The sequence below is a fragment of the Lepidochelys kempii genome, chromosome 10, assembly GCF_965140285.1.
Source record: "Lepidochelys kempii isolate rLepKem1 chromosome 10, rLepKem1.hap1, whole genome shotgun sequence".
NCBI classification, from domain to species: Eukaryota; Metazoa; Chordata; order Testudines; family Cheloniidae; genus Lepidochelys; species Lepidochelys kempii.
Window position 1 is genome coordinate 48,783,997 of NC_136389.1, and position 20,501 is coordinate 48,804,497.

The following is a 20,501-nucleotide window of genomic DNA, read 5'->3' on the forward strand; positions in this document are numbered from 1 at the left end:
CACTTTGTCTCTATTAAACCATGTTCTTCATTTCCAAATCGGGTCACTCGAGGTCCGAGGCCATCTGAATTTGTTAGGTTGGGCCTTGTTATTTGTTGAACTTCTAGTGCTGAGCTTTACTGGTGGGATGCAAGATCTCCGGTGTTATAAATGAGCAAGGGCCCCATACTGACGCCTTGGTAACTGAGCTAGAGACGTCCATTTTCATCTCCTTGCTGCTTGTTGGGGTTAGCCAGCTCCTGGATAATGCACTGTCTTAGTCACGGCTCTTTAGCTCCTAGGCTGCTAATCTTTATATCTATTTAACGCTGCCTGCATCGATAATTTTTTTTTAAATGAAGTGAATACTGTTTGTGATGATGAAAGGCACTGGGATGACAGCATGATAATCTTCTAACTGTACCACCAAGGCAGGGGCAGTTTAATGTTCCTCAAACCATCTTGCCCTGGTTCTGTTGGGAGATGAGGGAGCTGTTTAGTATTCATGTCCACTTGGATCTTGTCCACACATTGGGGTAGTGTGCTCTACTGGATGTGATTTATAAAACACACTAATATTTTGCACATTAATTGGTCTGTGTAGACCCTGCTGGTGTGCTTTAATGTAGTGCTGTTTCAAACAGCATTGTGTTAAAACACACTAGAGAACCTTTAGTGCACACCATGTTAGCAAGCTTAAGAAATAATCCTCTCCCACCCAGGGGCCGCAGGTTTGTATAAATTTTGGTGGTGCCCACATGGGTCCAAGCCTCCCCCACAACCTGCCTAAGGCTCTGGGAGGGAGTTTGGGTGCGGGAGGGGGTTTGGGGTACAGGCTCTGGGAGGAAGTTTGGGTGTGGAAGGGGTGTGGGCTCTGGGATGGAGTTTGGGTGCTCGGTGCAGGCTCTGGGCTGGGACAGGGGGTTGGGGTGCAAGAGGGGATGTGGGACGGGGTTTGGGTGTGGGCTCTGGGCTGGGACAGAGGGTTGGGGTGTGGGAGGGTGTGCGGGGCATGGGGCTGGGCATGAGGAGTTTGGGGTGCAGCAGGCAGGCTGCCCCAGGGCTAGGGCTGGGGGCCAGAGAGGAGGACTCCCCCCAGCCCTCTCCCCTCCGGCAGCAGCAAGCTCCAGTGGAGAGGGTCCCCGGTCCCATCCCACCCCCCCACCCCCGGTTCCACCGGCAAGACACTCACCAAAGCCCCCCCAAGCTGCTGCTCAGGAGGTCCAGCCGGGATAAGCCCCCACCTTGGAGATGCCTGCTGGGGTGGTGGGGCTGTCATGCGCCACCTCTCCTCCTCCCTCCGCAGGCGAAGCAGCTGCCTCAGTCTCTCCGTGGCGTAGCTCCCTTGTAGCTAGCAGTGGCCAGTGAGGGAGTGCAGCACAGAGCAGCAGGGGGCAGTGGCCCGCTACCCAGGGCAGCGGCCCGCTACCCAGGGCAGGCAAGGACACTTGGGGAAGGTGCGCAGGGGTGGCAGGCGGGGTCGGGAGATGCTCAGGAGGAGGTGTGCAGGGGTGGCAGGTGGGGCCAGGGGAGAGACCCGGCCCAGAACGTTTTTGGAGCCAGGCCCCGGGCCCTGAATTTTCTGGAGCCCGGGCACCAAGGGCCTATACAACTCGCTGCCCCTGCTCCCACCCACACCCAGGAAAGCGCATTACCCCATGGCCTAGACAAGCTCGTGGTCTTGGCCTCTTTCTTGGTGCGTCTGGCAAGAGCTCTGTTTGTGATGATTTCTCTGAATCACTGGTGGGGGAGGAGATGGAACTTGGTTTTAATGAATCTAAAGAGGATTCAGTATTGCTAGCTCCAAGCATTCAAAAATCATGAATTGAACCCCACCAAAATTATAAGATTGGCTTAAAAATCATGAAAAAATCTGGGTTCTTTTTCTTTTGGTTTCTGAGCCTTTAGGGTGCACTTGGTTCATGTTCTCAGGCTTATCTGCTCCACCATGAGGGCTAGAAACTTGTATTTTTAAATGAAAGATGAGATTTTCTTGTAGTCACATGATTCACAGATCTTGGGCTTTAAGAAAAACAAATACAATGAAAGGGGTCAACACTGAGGATTCCTTCTTGAGGGTACTGGATGTGGGCAGACCCAGTGGTCCTCTCTGGCTTTGCAGCTGCCAGACCAACTAAACAAAACTTGGGGTGCCTAATGTGACCAGCCTCATTCTCTGTAAACCATGACATGGATGAAACAGTTGTGGAAGGAGCTCCTGGCTACACTGCACAAGGCTGTGCCCTCCAGTGTATTGCAGATAGGCCATCAAACAGCCATTGTGCAGTGTCATTATGTTCCCTGCCTGTCAGACCCTATCAATAGTATCTCTGAAGAAGGAGATGGACTATGTTTGTTTTATATGCCTGGCCCATTAAACCTGAAGAGGTACCCCAGGCTATCTTTCCTAGAGCTTGGCTGTCAGTGTTAATGGGTTACAACGTTAGTGTCCCTCACAAATCCATCCTGGCTGCTCCCAGAGCCAGTTCTAGGGGTGGGTGAGCAGGACAGTTGCCCTGGGTGCCAACTTCCTGGGTGTGGTGTACTGCTGAGCCGCTTGGAGATATAGATAGATATAGTTGCTCTGCTCTGATTGGCTGACTATTTTGGAGGCTTTTTTCCCCCTCAGCCATTAAACAACAATGTCTACAGAGAATCTAGCTCAGGTTAAGTGACAGTCTCATCCCGTTGGAGCCTCCATCTTGAATCTCCTCACAGCCCTGCCCCTTCCCAGGCAGACTTTGTATACTGGGAGGTGAAGTACACAAAAACTGGGCTCCTAACTTAACAGGCCAGTTTGTATGTGGGTGCTGGGCGGACTTCTGTGCATGTACAAGCGTTGGTATGTGAATGTGTGTTTGTAGTGCATCTACACAGGGTGCTGGCTGTCCTGTGCCAGGAAGGGGGTGATCACCCAGGGCACCAATAATACTAGGGGCAGCTAAATGCTGTATATCGGCCTGTGGCAGCTTGCAGGCGGGGAGGAGCTGAGATGCCTGACTGTTTGCCTAAGGAAGCAGCCATGCTGGAGCTGGCCAGGGTGTGTGTGTGTGTGAGAGAGAGAGAGTGGTGGTTTTGACCTTCCTCTGCCTTATCTGAACTGGGGAGACAATCACATTTGTCCAGCATGAGTGACGAGGAAGGCCCCATGACCATTAGGCCACGTTGCTCAGATTGTGCTGCTAAATTTTGTGTTTCCTTTCTCACTTCAGCCTGCTGTGCCTGAGGGCCTTGAGCTGTTCTCAACATCTGGAGACCCAAAGGAGCAGCCCCACATCCTTGGGACCTCAGCACTTGTAGAGGACTCTGCTGTGCCAAGAAGAGCCTTGCTGAAAGAAGCCCACCACCAGGAAAAGGCCAAAGGCTGCAGCCTCCTGTAGCCCCACCCAGGGTCTCTTGGGGCTCTCTGAAGGTAAGACCCATATTCATTCTCTTTCCTTGGCAAACAGGCCTCCCTGTTGTTCCCCAGCTGAGGGCCATTTGCTTCTTGGTTGCCTTGTGTCATGTCACATCCCTCGCCTCATCCAAGCGGGAGTTTGATTCCTTGCACTTCAGTGACAGATGGTGGCAAGGTTTGGCATGCGCGTCTGCTGCTCTGTGATGTGTTGGCCTGTGGCTTTGCCGTCCAGGACTTGCAGGGGATTGTAGAGGGGAGTAGGACGTGTGTAGATGGGTGAAATCTTCTGCAAGCAATGCAGGAATTCTCTCTCTCTGCTTTGCTTTTCAAAGGGGTAGAATCAGAGCAGAAAGGCCCCCATTTTAACCCATCTTCTCTGTCTGCAAAGTCTAAGCCAGTGCTTATATTTGTGTGTCTTTTAGAGTATCCTTTGGTGGTCATAAAATGATGCAAAATCATGGTGAGTGGGCAGAGAACAACCTGACTCTGACCAAGCCCGCAGTAACCGACCAGTGTAGTAAGCCCAACCCTCATGTACAGCCCTGCAGTAACAAACCAGAATGTTCAGGTAAGCTCCTGTAAGCAACCCGAGGAGGATGGTTTTCTATTCTGGGAGCGCTGAGAGGCCCAGCTGTACATACACCTAGTAAGAGAGAGCCACTGCCTTCTAGACAAGACAGACTAAAGGTGGGTGGGGAAATGGGCACAGGGAAAAGTGAAGTGCTCAAGTCTGAAGTTTGTTAATATAGCGCCATCGCCATGGGCCATTGCACGTAATACAATAAATAAATAAAAGGTGAAAAACAACACAACTTCCAAGAACAGATACAAATGAAAACCACAGGATTCCCCTTCCCTAAAATTAGTGACACCTTTCAAATCCGCACGGGAAGGTGAAGTAACTTGCCCGTGATCACCCAACGGAGGAGTGGCAAAGGCAGGAATGCAACGCAGGTCTTCCAAGTCCTGCGCTAGTGCCCTGTCTGCTAGCCTACACTGCCTCCCAATAAGAAATGGGGTTGAACAGCCTTATGGTGATGACCTAGTGCACTCAGTCCGGCCCCCATGAACACCTTGACAATGCAGGTCCCTTGCCCTGGCTTCCTGCAGGTGGCCATGCTGGTACAGAAAGGGTTAACAATAAGCGCAGCCGGGTTAGGACAGAATGAAGCATAGGCCACTTGGATTCAAATGTTCCTGCATCCCTCTTTGTGCATGGAGTGGTGCTTCCACCACAGCAATCTCCCTCCTCATTAGACCCTAATGAGGCTGGGCTGGGGCTGTGGGAGCTGAATTGTTGTGATTGGTTCAGCTCCATTGATGTGCTTTCGATATAATTTTCTGCAATTTGTCTCAATAAAACCCTTAAGAGTTCCCAGAATGGGCCCAGCCTTCTCTCCCCCAGAAGAGGCCTGGAGGGCATAGAAAGAGGCTTTCAGCTGGAGGCGGGCTGGGGGTGCAGTGCCGCTGGAATAGATGGAAAACATTACCCTGACATTGTCTGGAGATTAGTGGTGTTCTTCTCCTAGCAAAGGGACACATTCCCCATCATTAAAGCACAGGGTGCTCCCATGTGCTTCTTCTCTCTCTAACCATTTTTCTTCTCTCTCACATGCTTCCAATCCCTCCCGTCTGCCCTCCGCACTGAGTAGATTTTAGAGGGGGTGAATGGATGCGCTTTTTGGGTGCTAATGCCTTGTCTTCATGAGGGAAAAAGGTGTTCTTAATTCGAGGCAAAATCTGGGCAGTTAACACTACTTAGCAGGTTGAGTTAAAGACTGTTTTCTTGCAATAGAGGATTGTTAGCCTATAGGGCAACCTAGTCTTCTAACTTGGTAACTTGTGTGCAAACTGCCATCTTCACTAGGATTTTACCTAGAGTTAAGAGCACCCCCCCTTTTTTTTTTCTCCCTAGTGCCCATCCGTTGCAGTTCAGCCAGGGTGCCCAGTGCATTTATAGCCAAGCCCGCCTGCTTGCTCTGAGGGATGGTGGAGCAGAGGCACCCAGCCAACCCCTGAGCAGGCCAGTAGTTACTGTATGCTGCTGAGCTGCCTTGGTTTGATGCGGGCCGTGTGTGCTCACGCAGGGTGCACTGCAGGGGGGCGCCTGAAGGGGAGCTTCTCTGGGTCCGGTGTCGTGGGGAGCCTGAAGCTGCTGCCTTCTAACTGAGGGTGTGATTCTCCATGGCTGAGCACCTTGTGTCATCGCTTGCAATAGTACAAAGCAGCAGAGTCCCCCAGACAGGCTGCGCAGAAGATGTGCCCAGGAGGAAGTGATGACACCAGCTGCAAGGCAGTGGACAAACAGGCCCCAAGAGGCTGACGGGGAGGAAAGATTTCAACAGCGGTGTATGTGTGCATGTATGTCCCGTGGGTGGTTAGGAACACAGAGATTACTAGACTGGATCACACCCTCGGTCCATCTTGTCCAGAGTCCTGTCTCCAGCAGTGGCCAGCACCATATGTTTCAGCAGAGTTTTGTGCACCTTCCTCTGTTGACAGATGTGGGATGGTCTACCCCCAGGAAGGTCTCACCTCGTAGTTAGGGACTGGATTAAGCTGTGAAGCGGGATGTATTATATTCCTTCCAAAAACTCTGGTCGCATTAACAGTCCTAAATCTGGATAGTCTCGTTATCCATTTCCATGTCCAGTCCCCCTCTGAGGGATTATTAATGTCCATGCACATCCTACAGAGAGAGTATCTGAATACATCTGTGTGTGTGGAAGCTGCAAAAAATCACCTCTGGTTTCCATGTTAAGGCAAATAATGACTGACTTACAGCTCCAGATCTGCCATGCACAGAGAGGGGATTTGGGAAAAGTGCTTCATGAGCTTGTGCAGTGGGACAGTGGGGGCCATGGAATAAACACAGGATAAAATCCCTGCAAAGTAGACAGCTTATCCCCTGGTGCTAGCCAATACATACATGCTATGCATTGTATTACTGGAAATGTTGGGAAGTGAAATTAACTGAATGTAGTACTATACTCTCCCCACAATTCTGTTCACCCAGGTCCAAACTCCCATAACCCCTTGGATTAGCTGAAGTAAACTTCGTCTTAAATAGATAGGAAAACTGCCAGGACATATGGGTGTTTTACTATAGCAACAGGGAGGGAGGTTCTCTTGCAGGCTGGTACTGGAATGTCCTAAAGGAGAAGGACAAGACATAGGATTGTTCTACCCTGGTACAAAGCTAGGAGGTGCCTTTGTGCCCCTTAGTCCGTGGAATGCATGTGTTCAGAGCAAAGAGATAAGGGGTGCACCACGAATCCAGGGAAACAAGGGAGAAAGCTCACGGGTTAAATCTAGTTTTAGATGAGGCACATGGTACCTTTTTACATGTAAACAGGATGGGTGTAAGAAGGATCGTCTTAGGAGGCAGTGCAGGATAAGGATTATTATTTATTGTATGGATTGCAGTGCTGGCTAGGCTCCACCTGAGGGCACTGTGGTAGGTGTTGTACCAGCACAATGAGAGACAGTCCTTGCCTCAGAATAGACATGATGGAAAGCAGAGGCAGGGAGAGATGGAATGACTTGCCCAAGGTCACTCAATAGGTCAGAGGCAGAGCCACCCAGGTGTGTGAGTTTTGGGAAGGAAGAGGTCTCTGCTTTGCTACTGCTAGATTGTCCCAGTAAGAACGCCATCAGCTGTTCTGGCCTGGGCTGGTACAGGAGGAAGGACTCTCAGTTCCTCCAGCCCCAGCCCCTCCTGGCTGTCAGGTGGACGGTGAGGGCAGTTCAGTGCAAAGTCTGGGAGCTTGCCTCATCTCTGAACGTGCCCCAAACCCCTGGTTGGGAGTGGGGAAATCAGGGCTCCACCAGGCCTGACCTGTCTGAGGGGGATTGGCAGCTGGGGTGAGTGGGGGTAATCGGACTGCCCACCTGAGGCTGGCGTTTCCCAGGATCGTCTGTCTGCAGACTGCAGGGGATCACAGCTTCTCCAGGTCTGGCCTTCCCCAGCAGTCCACTTCTACCTCTTCCCCTTTTCCTTGTTTTGAGAGTGTTTTTTTAAGAGTTATTTGACTCTTCTGCATCGCACCTTCCAGCCAAATGGCTTTTAAATTAAACCCTCTGCTAACTCATTAAGCCCCTGTCCAGGTCACTTCCTGTGTGTGTGATTTATAGACCTGCTTTTAACATTTATTAACTGCTAAATCACTGTGGCTGGTCAGTTGGAATCCTTCCCATTAGTTGCCTTGAGTGGTAAGCGGATGCCGGCCTTCTCCTCGAATCTGGGGAAGGCTGAGGTGGGTCCTTCCTAGGTAGGTATCTGTCCACCTGCACTCAGTCAGTCACATGTTGCTCAAAAATGGACTGAAAATGGGGGAAGGTGGAAAGTGGGTGGGGGGAGTGGAAGAGAGGAGGGGAAGGCTTCAGATAAAAGATGGAGAATGGAAAAATGAAAAGATTTAATGAGGGAAGATCTGACAAAGGGACTGGAGAGAAACAGCAAGGAAAGGGGACCCTAAATAACACCTGGGGAGGTGGCTTATCACATACCTTCAATGCATTCTTCTAGGATCTTATGCCCTGTAATGCAGGAAAGGAATTGTGCCTTCATAAGGCACTACAAGTGAGGGTCAGAGCCCCAGAGTTAGGGGCTGGATCAAAATGTCCCCCAAAGGGGTGTCTTCATCTGGGGGATTTTGGTGTGAACCCATCTCCATAAGTACAGGAGTCAGAATGAGACTGTTGCCAGAGCCTGAGAGCAAAGCAGAGTTCAACTCTATCAGACTCTGTGACCTTGAGCCCATCCCTATCCATACAGTGGGGAGACTAGCGCTGCCCTACCTCCCAGGGGTGCGAGAGGATAAATACACTAGAGATTATGAGCCACTCTGAGGCTGCGATAATGGGGACCAGAAAAATACCTTAGATAAATGGACGGTAGTTTGGGCAAGGGGAGAAGACTTCAGACTGCTGAGGGGTGGGGGAGAAATCCTAATTAGAGGTAAAAAGCTGGTATGTGAGACCCCAGCATTAGGAGCAGCTTTGATTTATTTCTGGTTTTTGTCCTTTTTTTCTGTGTGCACTTGACGCTTTCATTCGATAGGACTAGGCTGTGGTTTTTGCTGCACAATCAGGGCTAATGAGCACTCCCAGGAAATAAATTGCATCTTAAGCACAGCCTCACAGTGCAAAATAAACAGTTCCGTAGTGCTGAAGCTGCCTCGTCAGTGATCTCCGTCTCCCCTGAACTCACCAATTCAGGAGGTTGAGATCAGAACCCTGCTCTGCAGTATTCCGGGGCAAGCAGAAGGAGCTGCCATCATGAATCTGACACAGACTCTATCCGGAATGGTGTAGCCCCCGATGGTTCACCTGCTGGGATGTAATAGATGCCTATGTTTCACTTGTGGTGGGGCCCAAGTACAGCCCCATGTTGGTGGCTGCAAATCAAAGCAGTGATTCATCCTAGCGGCTAGAGGACTTTGTTATTTCTACTAGTATTGTGGAGCGTGCTCAGGTGGTGTTTGGGTTCAGCTTGCCCATGGGTTCTCTGCATGGGAGAAAGATACAAAGTTATTCCCCTGCCTTGCGTTATGTCTGGTATCCCACACATCCCTATCCCATCCTGGCTGGGGTGAGTGTCTGATGGGAGGTGGGCCGTGTGGAGTTCAAGGGGCATTGATTAGAAATGCATTGTCAAACAAAGGCTGAAATATTCCAACTCCTTGATGTAGAGCCAGGGGAGCCAGCAACTGGGCCATGTTCGAGGCCTATCCATGCTGCCTCTTTGAAAAATGCTTAATGATTCTAACTCACTTAAAATCAGGCAGTCGCGTTCCTACCTCACCCCGGGGTTTTGCAAAGCTTGTTCCAGACTGTGTCTGAATCGTGCTATGATCTTAAACCTCAGACAAAGCTCTGCTTTAAAGTGACTCACTGTCCCTCTGCGAACCACCTTGGAGCTGTAACTGGACCATCATTGGGACTTAAAGCTGGGACTTTTGAAAGTGGAGCTAAAAGACTAGTTGGACTACTGTAGCAAACTCTCAAACCTCTGGTATGAACCACCAGTAGAGGGCAGCAAATGCTCCTTGCTCTCCTAGGATTGGTGTGGGATCCTGTCCATTAGGTTAGCTCAATTGAGCTAATTTAAACACACTTTGAAACGCTCCTCCACACCCATATAAACATAGTTTGGCATATTTACAATGGTGTCAGCTGATTGCATTGTTACTTAGGTGAGTGTTAAGAGAGGTTTACAGTTGTACTGAACTTACTGGATTTGGGGGTCCTCCCCGTTGTCTAGGCAGAGTCCTGGTGGATCTGAAATCCATAGTTCTCCAGTTCCTCAGGGGGTAGAGTGAATCTGCTGCCCCTGCCTTTGGAAGTGATCTTGGTAACACAGTTGCTGTCACAACTGCTTTTGCATTCCCCAGTGGGGATGAGGCTTTAGATCAGCAACCCAGCCTGGACGTATTAGACCCCTGCAGTGTCCATAGGGACTACAACCCTCGTATTAAACTGTGGCTGTCACTGTTGTCATACACACAACTAAATTTAACTAGCAGCAAAGCCAGCATCTTAAAGCCGTTGGTTCTGAGGTACCTGTGATTTGCTGAGATCCGTGTCTCCTTTATCTCTTCCCCCTCTGTGTCTCTCGCTCAAATCCCAAAGCAGAGACTAGAAACTTGCTTGCAAAGGTTTTTTTTCTTTTATGTTTCAGAGGTTGATGATAATCTGTATGCAAACACTAGCATGCACAGGATTGCAGCTAGAAAGCCAGCTAGCACACACAGACCTCAGCTGGAGCATGTATGGAGCATTGCCTTACCAAACACAATGTAGTGATCTGGCCAGTATGAAATGGTACAATATGGTGAAACGAGACACCCCTTAAACTATAGGAAAAGATGACGCACTTACTGGCTGTAAAAGAGCCTCCAGCTGACAAAAGCCAAGCTTTTCCCGGCAGGGAATGGTACAGCAGTGCAAGGTGTGAGGGAATTCCGAGCTTTGGCAGCCCCCAGCTTCTTGTTGTAGGGGGAGGCAGTCTAGCCAAGTGGATAGAGCACTGGACTGGGGCTGCATCCCCAGCCTCTCCAAGCAAAAGGTGCTGTAGGGGAGAGTGATACATCAGGAAGGAAGTCCCAGCTGACCCTGGGTGTATACTGGGGCTGTGTTGAGCTTGGATGTTTTGTAGCTAGAGCCAAAGAGCTGTTAAACTGTGAATAATGTGACAGCTTTTTTTGGCAGGAGTTCAAAGTATTGAGGGGGGAAGCTGTGTGTGTGTGGGGGGGGTAAATGTAAAAAAAAAAACTGAAAAAACGCCAGCAGAATATTTTACTCAATTCTCCCCAGACATTTTTATGTTGGGGTTAAAAAGAAAACAACTTCCCAATTAAAGGATTTTTATTTGTAACATACCCTGGGAGACCTTTCTAAATCAAGAGATTCTTCTGAATAATAAAAGTTTTATATTCAGGGGAATGGAGGGACTCAGGCAACAGGTGGCAGAGGAGCTTGGAAAGAGAGGAGGAGGAGAGCTGGGCTGTTGTGATGGAGGGGAGAGTGTGATATTCTATTCGTCGGAGCACTTCTCTTCCCTGCTTTTAGAAATTTCTCATTTGACAGCCCTGTCCTGTCTTTGTGCTCCTGGCTGGTGCAGTGTGCGTGTCTGGGGCGGGATTTCATTGCCAGGGTTGCATTCACTGTGGAGATGTTTTACATCTAGCAAATGAAACTGGTAAATGCTGATCCTGGGAGAGGGGGAGTGGAGCTGGGCTGATGGCTCAGCTGACATTTTAGCTCCTGCCAGCTGTCTAAAGTGACTCCCAGAATATCTCCCTCTAGATCAAAGTGGATCTGGGCAGGTACATTATAGCGGACAAAGCCTTCTCCCCCCCCCCCCACCATCAGGACTCTCACCACTACAGGGGCTTGCTGAAATGCATGGCCTGGCTGACTAAGTGCTCTGATGACCAAGATCCTAGCAATGCTGTATATTGTCAGGCTAAAGCAAATGGAGATCCATGCAGTCAAAGGCCACTGGTTCCCTGATGGTGATACTCGACAGAAGGAAGAACAGGTTTTGAAAGCAGGGTTTTCTGTAGCATGCATCTGGCAGTAGTGTTCAGCCTCATTCACATGAAGCCAGTAGACTCACTAGAGGCTTGAACCTGTGAAGTTCTGAGTGCCTCTTGCATTGTTTTGCTCAGCCTCTGAACACGCTCTGTATTACAGGCTTGGTCCCAAGAGCTGCAGTCACTTCAGTTCCCATGTGGCCCATGGCATCATACAGGGCATTCAGACTTCAGAGTTCCAAGGAGAATACAGCCTGTTTGGAAGATGCCTGTTGCTAGGGTGACCAGATGTCCTGATTTTATAGGGACAGTCCCAATTTGGGGGGCTTTTTCTTATATAGGCACCTGTTACCCTCTACCCTCTGTCCCGATTTTTTACACTTGCTATCTGGTCATCCTACCTGTTGCTTACTTTCTATACAAGGCCACTTTAACGATGGGTAAACGAGGCACTGAGATGCTTATGTAACTTGTCTGGGGGTTAAGATGAGGTGTAGGAAATAAGATCTGTGTTCTAATGCTGGTCTCTCTTTTGGGAATGGGGACAGTGTACTTGCCCTCTCTGAGCCTCAGTTTCCCCATTGGTAAAAAGGGGGTGTAAGAGGGGAGGTAGGGCCCCTCTGTTGACCCACTCTGGTAGCAGGAATTCAAACCATGTGTAAAATCTGGTTTGACCACCTAGTGCTCAGCCCTATGCTTGATACACCAGCACAGGTGGCCAGTGGCTTTTCACACACCCCTTGCAACTGGAAAAGCATTTTGTCTGACAGGAAGTTCCACTTCCTCCCAAAAATGTTTCTGTCTTGAAGGTTTTGTAAACTCCAAACCACACAAGTTGTCCCTGAAGACACTGCTGTGACGGCTGCTCGGTCTGCACCCTGCAGCTACAGGGCTTTGGTCTGTGCCACTGGGAGCTGGGAGAGAGGCCTCCCAGCTGGCTGTGCTGTGCTAAGCCCTCCTGCAAGAGCTATGGACACACGCAAGCTTCCAGCTGAGAAGTTTCCTGTTCATAGTTGTAGGCTACAGCCTGCCTCTCAGCCTGCACTGAATTCTGGGACATAGAGCAGGTCAGCGTGATGCCCTAGCCAGAGTAAACAGTGCGTGTTGATCCCAGGGGGTGGCATGAAAAGTGAGGAGAGGAAGCAAAACCTCATACAAAAGCCATGTGGGAGAGGCAAGAGAGAGGTGGGACAGACACTTGATGGTATAAAAAGACAAAACTGCACTGGAATCAAAGGAGCTGTGCCCATGTAGGCCAACAGAGCATTTGGACGGGAGAGCGGTATGACTGAGGGGGCCATATGATATCAACTAGCTACGGTGTGTAGGTAGATTCATTGATAGAGCCCTACCAAATTCACGGCCATGAAAAACACATCACAGACCATGAAATCTGGTCTCCCCCCATGAAATCTGTATAGCATAGGGTAAAAGCACACGAAAGACCACATTTCATGGGGGGAGCCCAGCGTTTCTCAAACTGGGGGTCCTGACCCAAAAAGGAGTTGCAGGGGGTGACAAGGTTATGTTAGCGGATCATGGTATTGCCACCCTTACATCTGTGCTGACTTCAGAGCTGGGCAGCATACCACACCATGCTACCCTTACTTCTGCGTCGCTGCTGCTGGTAGCGGCTCTGCCTTCAGAGCTGGGCTCCCGGCCAGCAGCCGCCACCACTCTCCAGCTGCTCAGCTCTGAAGGCAGCATCGCTGCCAGCAGCAACACAGAAGTAAGAGTAGCAATACCACAATCCCCCCTTACAATAACCTAGCAACCCCCCCACACAACTCCTTTTTGGGTCAGGATCCCTACAATTACAACACCATGAAATTTCAGATTTAAAGAGCTGAAATCATGAAATATACCATTTAAACAGTCCTATGACCATGAAATTGATCAAAATGGACCGTGAATGTGGTAGGGCCCTACTCATTGACTTTAAGGCTACAGGGGATCCTTATGATCATCTAGTTTGACCTCCTGCAGAACACAGGCCAGAGAATTGAACCCAGTGCCCAAGGTTACCTGGCCGGCCAGTGGCAGAATCAGGAATAGAACCTAGGCTATTGCTTTAGCGACTGGGCCACACTGCCTGAACTTAGCTGGCTGTATTCCCACATCCCCTGTTCCCCAGATGATGACACACCTGCCCTGCCACTGCTCTGGTGTGACCTGTCCAGCCTGCTTCTGCAGTGCCAGACTCCGTTGCGTGCAGTAAGCTGCCATACGTTCTCCCTCACTCTTTCGTTTATTTCTTTGTTGTTGTTTTTTCTGCCCTCCTTCCTTTCTCTTAATATTACTGCAACGTGCCCTAGAATCCCAAGGTCATTCAAGGGGACTGGAGCGATTAATGGGTTTGCTGTCCTCTGCTTGTGTGCTTTGTGTGTGTTTTATATAGACTGCACCTGTGTGTCTTTTTCTCCCCCTCTCTCTCCTTTCCTTTTATTTTCTTGTCCTACTTTTCAAATCAGACTGCTGCCAGTGCTCCAGTAAATAAATTGAATTCTGAGAGACTGGCCTCTTCTAAAGGTCAACTGACTTCATGAGCAACTCTCCTTGAGCGTGGGGCATGTGTGTTTGGAACACTAATTAGGATGAGTCCGTGTGCATTTGGGATGGTGGGTGAGAGTTGGAGTGAGAAGACTTGGACAAAGTGGTAAAGAGCCTTGGCAGTGATCTGGCATGGACATGAACCTCAGGGCCACAGAGCTCAGGAAGGGAGGGACACAAGGTGGCTCTGTGCCACCTCTGCAGCACTTGGCTTCTGGGGACTGGTCTCATCCCTGGTGGAAATTAGAGATGCCTCAGGGCTGCTCCAACCTTTGCTCAGCCACTTATGGCCACAAGAGGACGTTTTAGCAGCAGAGAACAGCCAGAGTACAGAGGTGTTTCAGCTACGTCCTCTATACCAGGCGAGATTGTGACATGGGATGGCAACGGGTCTACAAGCCTTGAGGATTTCCCCTCTGGAGGGGAAACTCCTGTGTGGCTGGTGATCACTGGCTTTCCTCCTAACTCTGTGCTGCTGGAGTTTCACAAAACTCCTGTGAAATGGAGAGGTCACTCTCACCCTTCCAGGTGAAGCTGGAACATGCAATAAATGCCTCTCTCACTGGCTGCTAACCCCCATCAGATTTCCACAGCTGGAGACACAAATCTTGGGTCAGAGATGCTTGTGCTTTTTTCCCTCCTGCATATCTGCTCTCCTTTAGAGGTGCAGAGGCTTGGAGTTTGGGAGGGGGGAGAGGTGCATGACAGCTGGACTTGTGAGGTATCTTGTAAATGGGTGGGTTTTTTTATGCATCACTGCAAACAGCTAGGGAGTGAGCTCTAATACTAGGTATAATTCAGTTGGGGAATACCTTGGGGTTAGCAGGGATAGGGCCAAGAAAGGGAAGATTCTGAGATGATTTAAATAGGAAGATTCTCCCTTCTTTTCTAATGGAAATTAAATGCAAAAAAACTAAGTTGATGTAACACTAATGCTGCAGAACTGACCACAAATGAGTCAGGAAGGGAAGGGATGAATTAAGGTTCATGTGGTAACTCACAAATTGTATGCGTGGGGCCTAATTGTGCTCTCTCAGCACTGCAAGCCAACTGAAGTCAACAGTTTTTACACCAGTGTCAACTCAGCATGAGCAGGCTCAGAAATGGGCCCACTGTTTTGTATGTAGGTTACCACTAAGAGTCCAATTAGTGAGAAAAGCTCTCTCTTGGAAACGTGGGTAAGTTGAAGTTGCTGTGAGAAGGAACTCATTATTGTGACTTTTGGGCATTTGAATTTGTCGCCATTACATGGCATTATTCTAGGGTTTTTACATGTAACATACGGAGTGTAATTTAAGACTTCTACTGGAAACTCAGCATTTTTGGAAAGAGGCACCTCATTATCAGTTTTTCTGCTTTGTTATCTTGGAGCGTCAGGGATTTTTATAAATGTGGCAATAAGCCTTTGTCGTGTTCTCTGTACAATAGGCTGTCCTCCTTGAATAGAATAGTCTGTCTATTTCTTCTGCTCTAGGTAATCCAGTCCTCGTGGTGGTCATTTATCCTTGCACTGTCTTTCCTTCAACCGAAAGAAAGGGGAAGATAGGTAACTGAGTGCATGTCTGACTGTTTCAGTTCCTCAAGGACGGTGCCCCTTCCTCCATCCACTATAATAAAGGCTTTCTGGCCATCCTTAAAGGAATAATCATTCACACCATCCCTGATGAATATGTGGGTGTTAATACCCAGATTTTGTAATGAGCACAATGGTTTTGTGACCATTGTATTGATGGCACAATGAAATCCTTCCAGTAGGCATCAAGCAAATGCCAGTGATGATTGTGAATATGCCCCTATAGGATTTGCCTAAAGGAGGCAGTGGTCTCTTTTTGTACTCTTTCAGAAGGCTGGTGTTGGGATGCTGGCAGCAGCAGCCGATCTCCCTCCTTTGTCTTGATGGGTTGGGTCGTGCTTCTTGGGTAGCTAATCTGATCACAGGTACTGTGTGCCATGGGCTCTTCTGACAGGTGGGGAGCTGACTAGAGACTTGCCCAGAGGCACTCAGGAAATTTGTGGCAGGGTAGGGAATGGAACCCATGTCTCATGAGTCCCAGCTAGCCTATCCTCCTCCATGAGGTCTGTCCTGACCACTTATTGGCATTAAAGTTTCCATGGCACTTGCCAGAAGAAATAGGATTGTTAGTGTTCTGGCCAAATTCCAGCCATGGTAGCATGCTGTATCCTTCAACCACCCACTCCTGTGGTCTGGAACTGAGATCCCAAAAGGAGGAGCCGTGAGTAACATGACCCCATTTGCAAGGGATACAGTAATGGGATCTCTTTCCCTGAAATGGATTCCTCTCCCTCTGTATCACTAGTACCGCTCTATCTCCCACCCTCTTTCAATTGCTTTCCTGTCTCTCCTTCTCTCTTCCTTCACGTTCTCCAGTATCCTTCTCCTTTCCAACTTAGCTCCCGTATCCACCCAGCTCCTCAGTGCTTCAAAGCAGTGGAAATGCAGGTTAAATTATCCTTGGTGTGTGCTCTGACCATGCTTCCATTTTTATTCCTAGAGGCAAAAATCTCCCAAATTTTTGATTTCACTGTCAAACCCTCCTGTGACTCCATGGCAACTCACTTTATTCTGATCACTCCAGCTTGATCATTAAGGGTCAGATACTGAATACCACCTTAGCCTGCAATTAGTCCCATTGATTTCAATGGAATTACTCATAGAGGAGGCTGCAACTCACTGTGAACAATGGAATTGCAATCTGTTGCTAAGAATAAATGCCAGTTAATTAAATCTACGTCTGCTCGGAGTGAGAACCTGAAGACACTAAGATTAATTTATAAGAAACATGAAATGTTTAACTAATAAACAAGAGCCTACTAAGCTCTATATTAATTTAACCTAATGAAGTCCTGTAATAATCCATGATAAATGAGGAAAGCTCCCAGAACATGAGCAAGGAAAAGCAGCAGTTGGGTGTCATGATAAATTGTTCGTTAATAGTGAGAATAATTCATAACCCCTAAGAACAACAGAAAAGAAACATCAGATTGTTTGTTTGTTTAATAAGCTAATCGATAGCTGAGCCCCATGTATCTTAATTCAAGTTAGATTTACCTTTACGACAATAAATGGATTTTTCCTGAGAATAATCGTACCCGTTAATATCATTTTTCCCCTCTTGAGCCTGGATAATGGCAGGAATTATCCTCTTTCCAATCAGATGCATTTTCTTTCTCACTAATTAACAGAACAGTAGGAATCTATATATCTACACACACACACACATATTTTCATCTTGCTTCTTCTGAGAGGCAGCAAAGAGGTTTATCCAAGGAAAATGGGCTTAGGGATACAGAGCCGTTCTGAACAGAGTGTGTGAGAGCTCCAAGGATCATCTAAAGTACTGAATGGTTTCCAACCAGGCACGTGTGTGGCAGGTACCCTGGGTCAGATTTATGCTTCTAATATTGCCATTATCCCCTTCTCTAGTAATACAAAACCTTATATGTGTACCCACTTCATCCAGAAAGTCCCAAAGTGCTTTAGAGCAGTGGTTCTCCACCAGGGGTACGTGTACCCCTGAGGTTATGTGGAGGTCTTCCGGGGGTACATCAATTCATTTAGATATCTGCCTAGTTTTACAACAGGCTACATAAAAAGCACTGGTGAAGGCAGCACAAACTAAAATTTCATACAGACAATGGCTTGTTTATACTACTCTATATACTGTACACTGAAATAGAAGGACACTATTTATATTCCAATTGATTTATTTTATAATTATATGGTAAAAATGAGAAAGTAAGCAATTTTTCAGTAATAGTGTGCTGTGAGATTTTTGTATTTTTATGTCTGATTTGGTAAGCAAGTAGTTCTTAAGTGAGGTAAAATTTGGGGGTATGCAAGACAAATCAGTCTCCTGAAAGAGGTACAGTAGTCAGGAAAAGTTGAGAAAGGTTAGAGGCTGTGTGCGTGCGTACATACGGGATCAATCGGTTTCCACCAGAAAGATGCATCAGGGTTTAGAAGTGAAGGACTACTCCCCAGGAAACTGCAGGGGTAGCTTGAAAGAGATGAGATGGATTCCACTGTGACACCAGAGTGGACAACCATTGTCTTACAAAAAGCAGCCGGGGGTATCTCATGATCACCCAGTGCTAAGGGAAGCCGAGTTTAAAGACCATAGGTCAGACCCTCAGCTGCTACAAATCAGCTTAGCTCTGACTTCAGTGGAACTGTGTCAATGTATGCCAAACAGGGTTTGGGCCATGCGTCTCCAGTGGAACAGTGCTGCCTGGCCATGCCTCAGGATTAGTTTAGAATAGTGAACACCCAAGAAAGAATAGGGTTCCCCAGCACCGTTTATTGTTTGCAGGCCCCTCGGTTTTCCTTTGAAGTCTGCCAGGCCCAGCCCTGTATAGCTTCTAAGTTGTGATGGGACCGTGGTCTGAGTGCGCTCTGTGGGAAGGCCACAGCGTTTAAAAGGGGGATCAGTTGTTGAGTCTCATGGGGTTAAATTGTGAAGAGTGCGCAGTCTGGTATCCTATAATTCCCTCTCCTAAGGCAGTGTCTGCCATGTCCCTTCTTTTTATCCCTTTCAGTCCCCTCTCCTCTTGTCCTCTCCCTAAAGAGATCTAGTCACTCCTCTTTAGGATCCCCTGTGAGAGGAATCTCCCACCCTTTGGAGTAGAAATTGACCTGAACAGCAGAATTTGGATCCATCTCTTGAGCACTGCAGTGTTCTGTGGGGCTTGGATTTGGGTTTGCACCCAAATGAGTGAGATCCTTAAAATTGATGGAGCTTATTGATTTACACCAGAGGAGGATCTACATTTCATGTAGCTCTGCAGGCTGCCACTTGTGCTGTAAACCAAAAAAAAACCCAGAGAAATTTGGTCCAAAGAAAAGCACCTAAAAATAATCTGCTAGGATCAAACTGTGGGCACCTTTTTAAGCACAAAAGTTCTGAGCCTGCAGTTTTTCTTGCCCATTGTTTAATGTAGACACATGCCTGGTAGTTATCCTGTCTACCCATCAAATCTGAATTTTCAAAACTCAGTCATGGAAACTGATGGGATCAGAAATGTCTTTGTGCAAAAGTAAACTTGTGGGTCATAGACTGGAGGTCAGGCTGCTTCCAACATTTGGGATGAGAGCCTCACTCCCACCCCAGCCCCGGGCGCGGTGTAAAGAAGTTCTAAAAGCCCCAGCACCACCCAGAGAAGGCCCTGTGGGAGATACCTGTGAGGTTGCCTTCTGAGGATCCCTTCACAAGCCATGGCATAGAGGTGTGCTGGGGATGAGACAGACTGGGCAACAACATACAGCACTGCCACCCATAGGGCAGGCTGGGGACATTGGAAGCTAGACAGGAATAGGATTGTCTAAGCTACACTGGGGCCTGCCGAGCAACCCAGCATGGAGAAGCAGCAAAGCCATCTTAGACTCTCCCACTTTCCTTTGGGCTGAGAGCTCTGTGCTGCCCCTCAGGAAGGCATAACAGCTAACATCTCACCCTTGGCATCATCACCCCTCCCCTTCCAAGGCAGGAGGAGCCTGTGTCATCCCGGAGCGACTCTTGGATGGGTGGGAAGGAGGTTGGCCAACAGTGAGACTAGTAGCTTGAGGCCAGCCTCTGAAGGGGATGAGCCAGTTGTGGCTGGTTGTCCATCTGTTTCCTGGGTTGGAATTTATTAATGCCATAGCACCCCAAACGTGTTAGTAGAGACCTATGATGAGATCATTCCTGTCCTGAAGTGTGGGAGAGGGATCCCTATATAAGAGAGGGGATAAGGGTGATGGTTGGGACATATCTTTTTAGTGCCATGTTTTGTCTGTCTTTTTTAAACCATCGCTAACTGCTGCTCTGCCAATCCACTGCAATATCCTTCTCTTGTGTTTTTCCTGCATGTGTCTCTTGCACTTGAAAATGACACCTGCCCTTTTACGTCCTATGTTGTCAGCAGCATGGTGCTAGCCCATGCCTGCCATCTGCACTAATGCAAATCCTGCCCTGTGTGATAGATTTTCTCCCTGGCAAATGCTGATCCAAATAGTTCCTGTCCAGCAAAACAGAAGCATGGCTGAAACCTTCCTGTCCAAACTAAGATTGTACATTCTATCCCATTACTCTGCTTGCCCAGACGGACATTCAGGACTGTCTGTCTCTGTGGATTCATCCCTGTCAAGTCAGTGCTGTTCTTATGTGGAATGTGTCCCCTTATTTGATGTCATGCCTAGATTTTCTTATCCACCCTTCTGTCCATTGCTGTCTCTATTGTGTATTCATTACAATGCCCAGAGGCTTCTCCAAGCCCAATGTGTGTTGAATTACTGCTCATCTATTTCTCCCAATGTCCTCATACTCATAACCATGAGGCCCATATTACCCATGTGCACATCTGTCAGGCTGCATATTCCTTGGCTGTTTCCAGGGATACATAAAATTGCCTGTGTGTTTATGACATTACCAACAACTCCGTCCTTTCTCTCCCCGACCCCATCCCCCCGAGTCCAAGCCGCTGCCTCTCTTTATGAGGATTGATATTTGGGCTGTAAATATTTTAGAACCTCATCTTGC

General features: G+C 48.4%; 1 protein-coding gene across 3 annotated transcripts in view; it reads left to right on the plus strand.

The window, feature by feature from the left end:
• Nucleotides 1–20,501, plus strand: part of LINGO1 (leucine rich repeat and Ig domain containing 1) — a 462,557-nt gene that overhangs the window by 48,713 nt on the left and 393,343 nt on the right. For all 3 annotated transcript variants that reach the window (XR_012153954.2, XM_073303476.2, XM_073303473.2), the window contains exon 2: nucleotides 3,192–3,391. The gene's annotated coding sequence lies outside the window, so the exon portion shown is untranslated. The remainder of the gene's footprint in view (nucleotides 1–3,191; nucleotides 3,392–20,501) is intronic.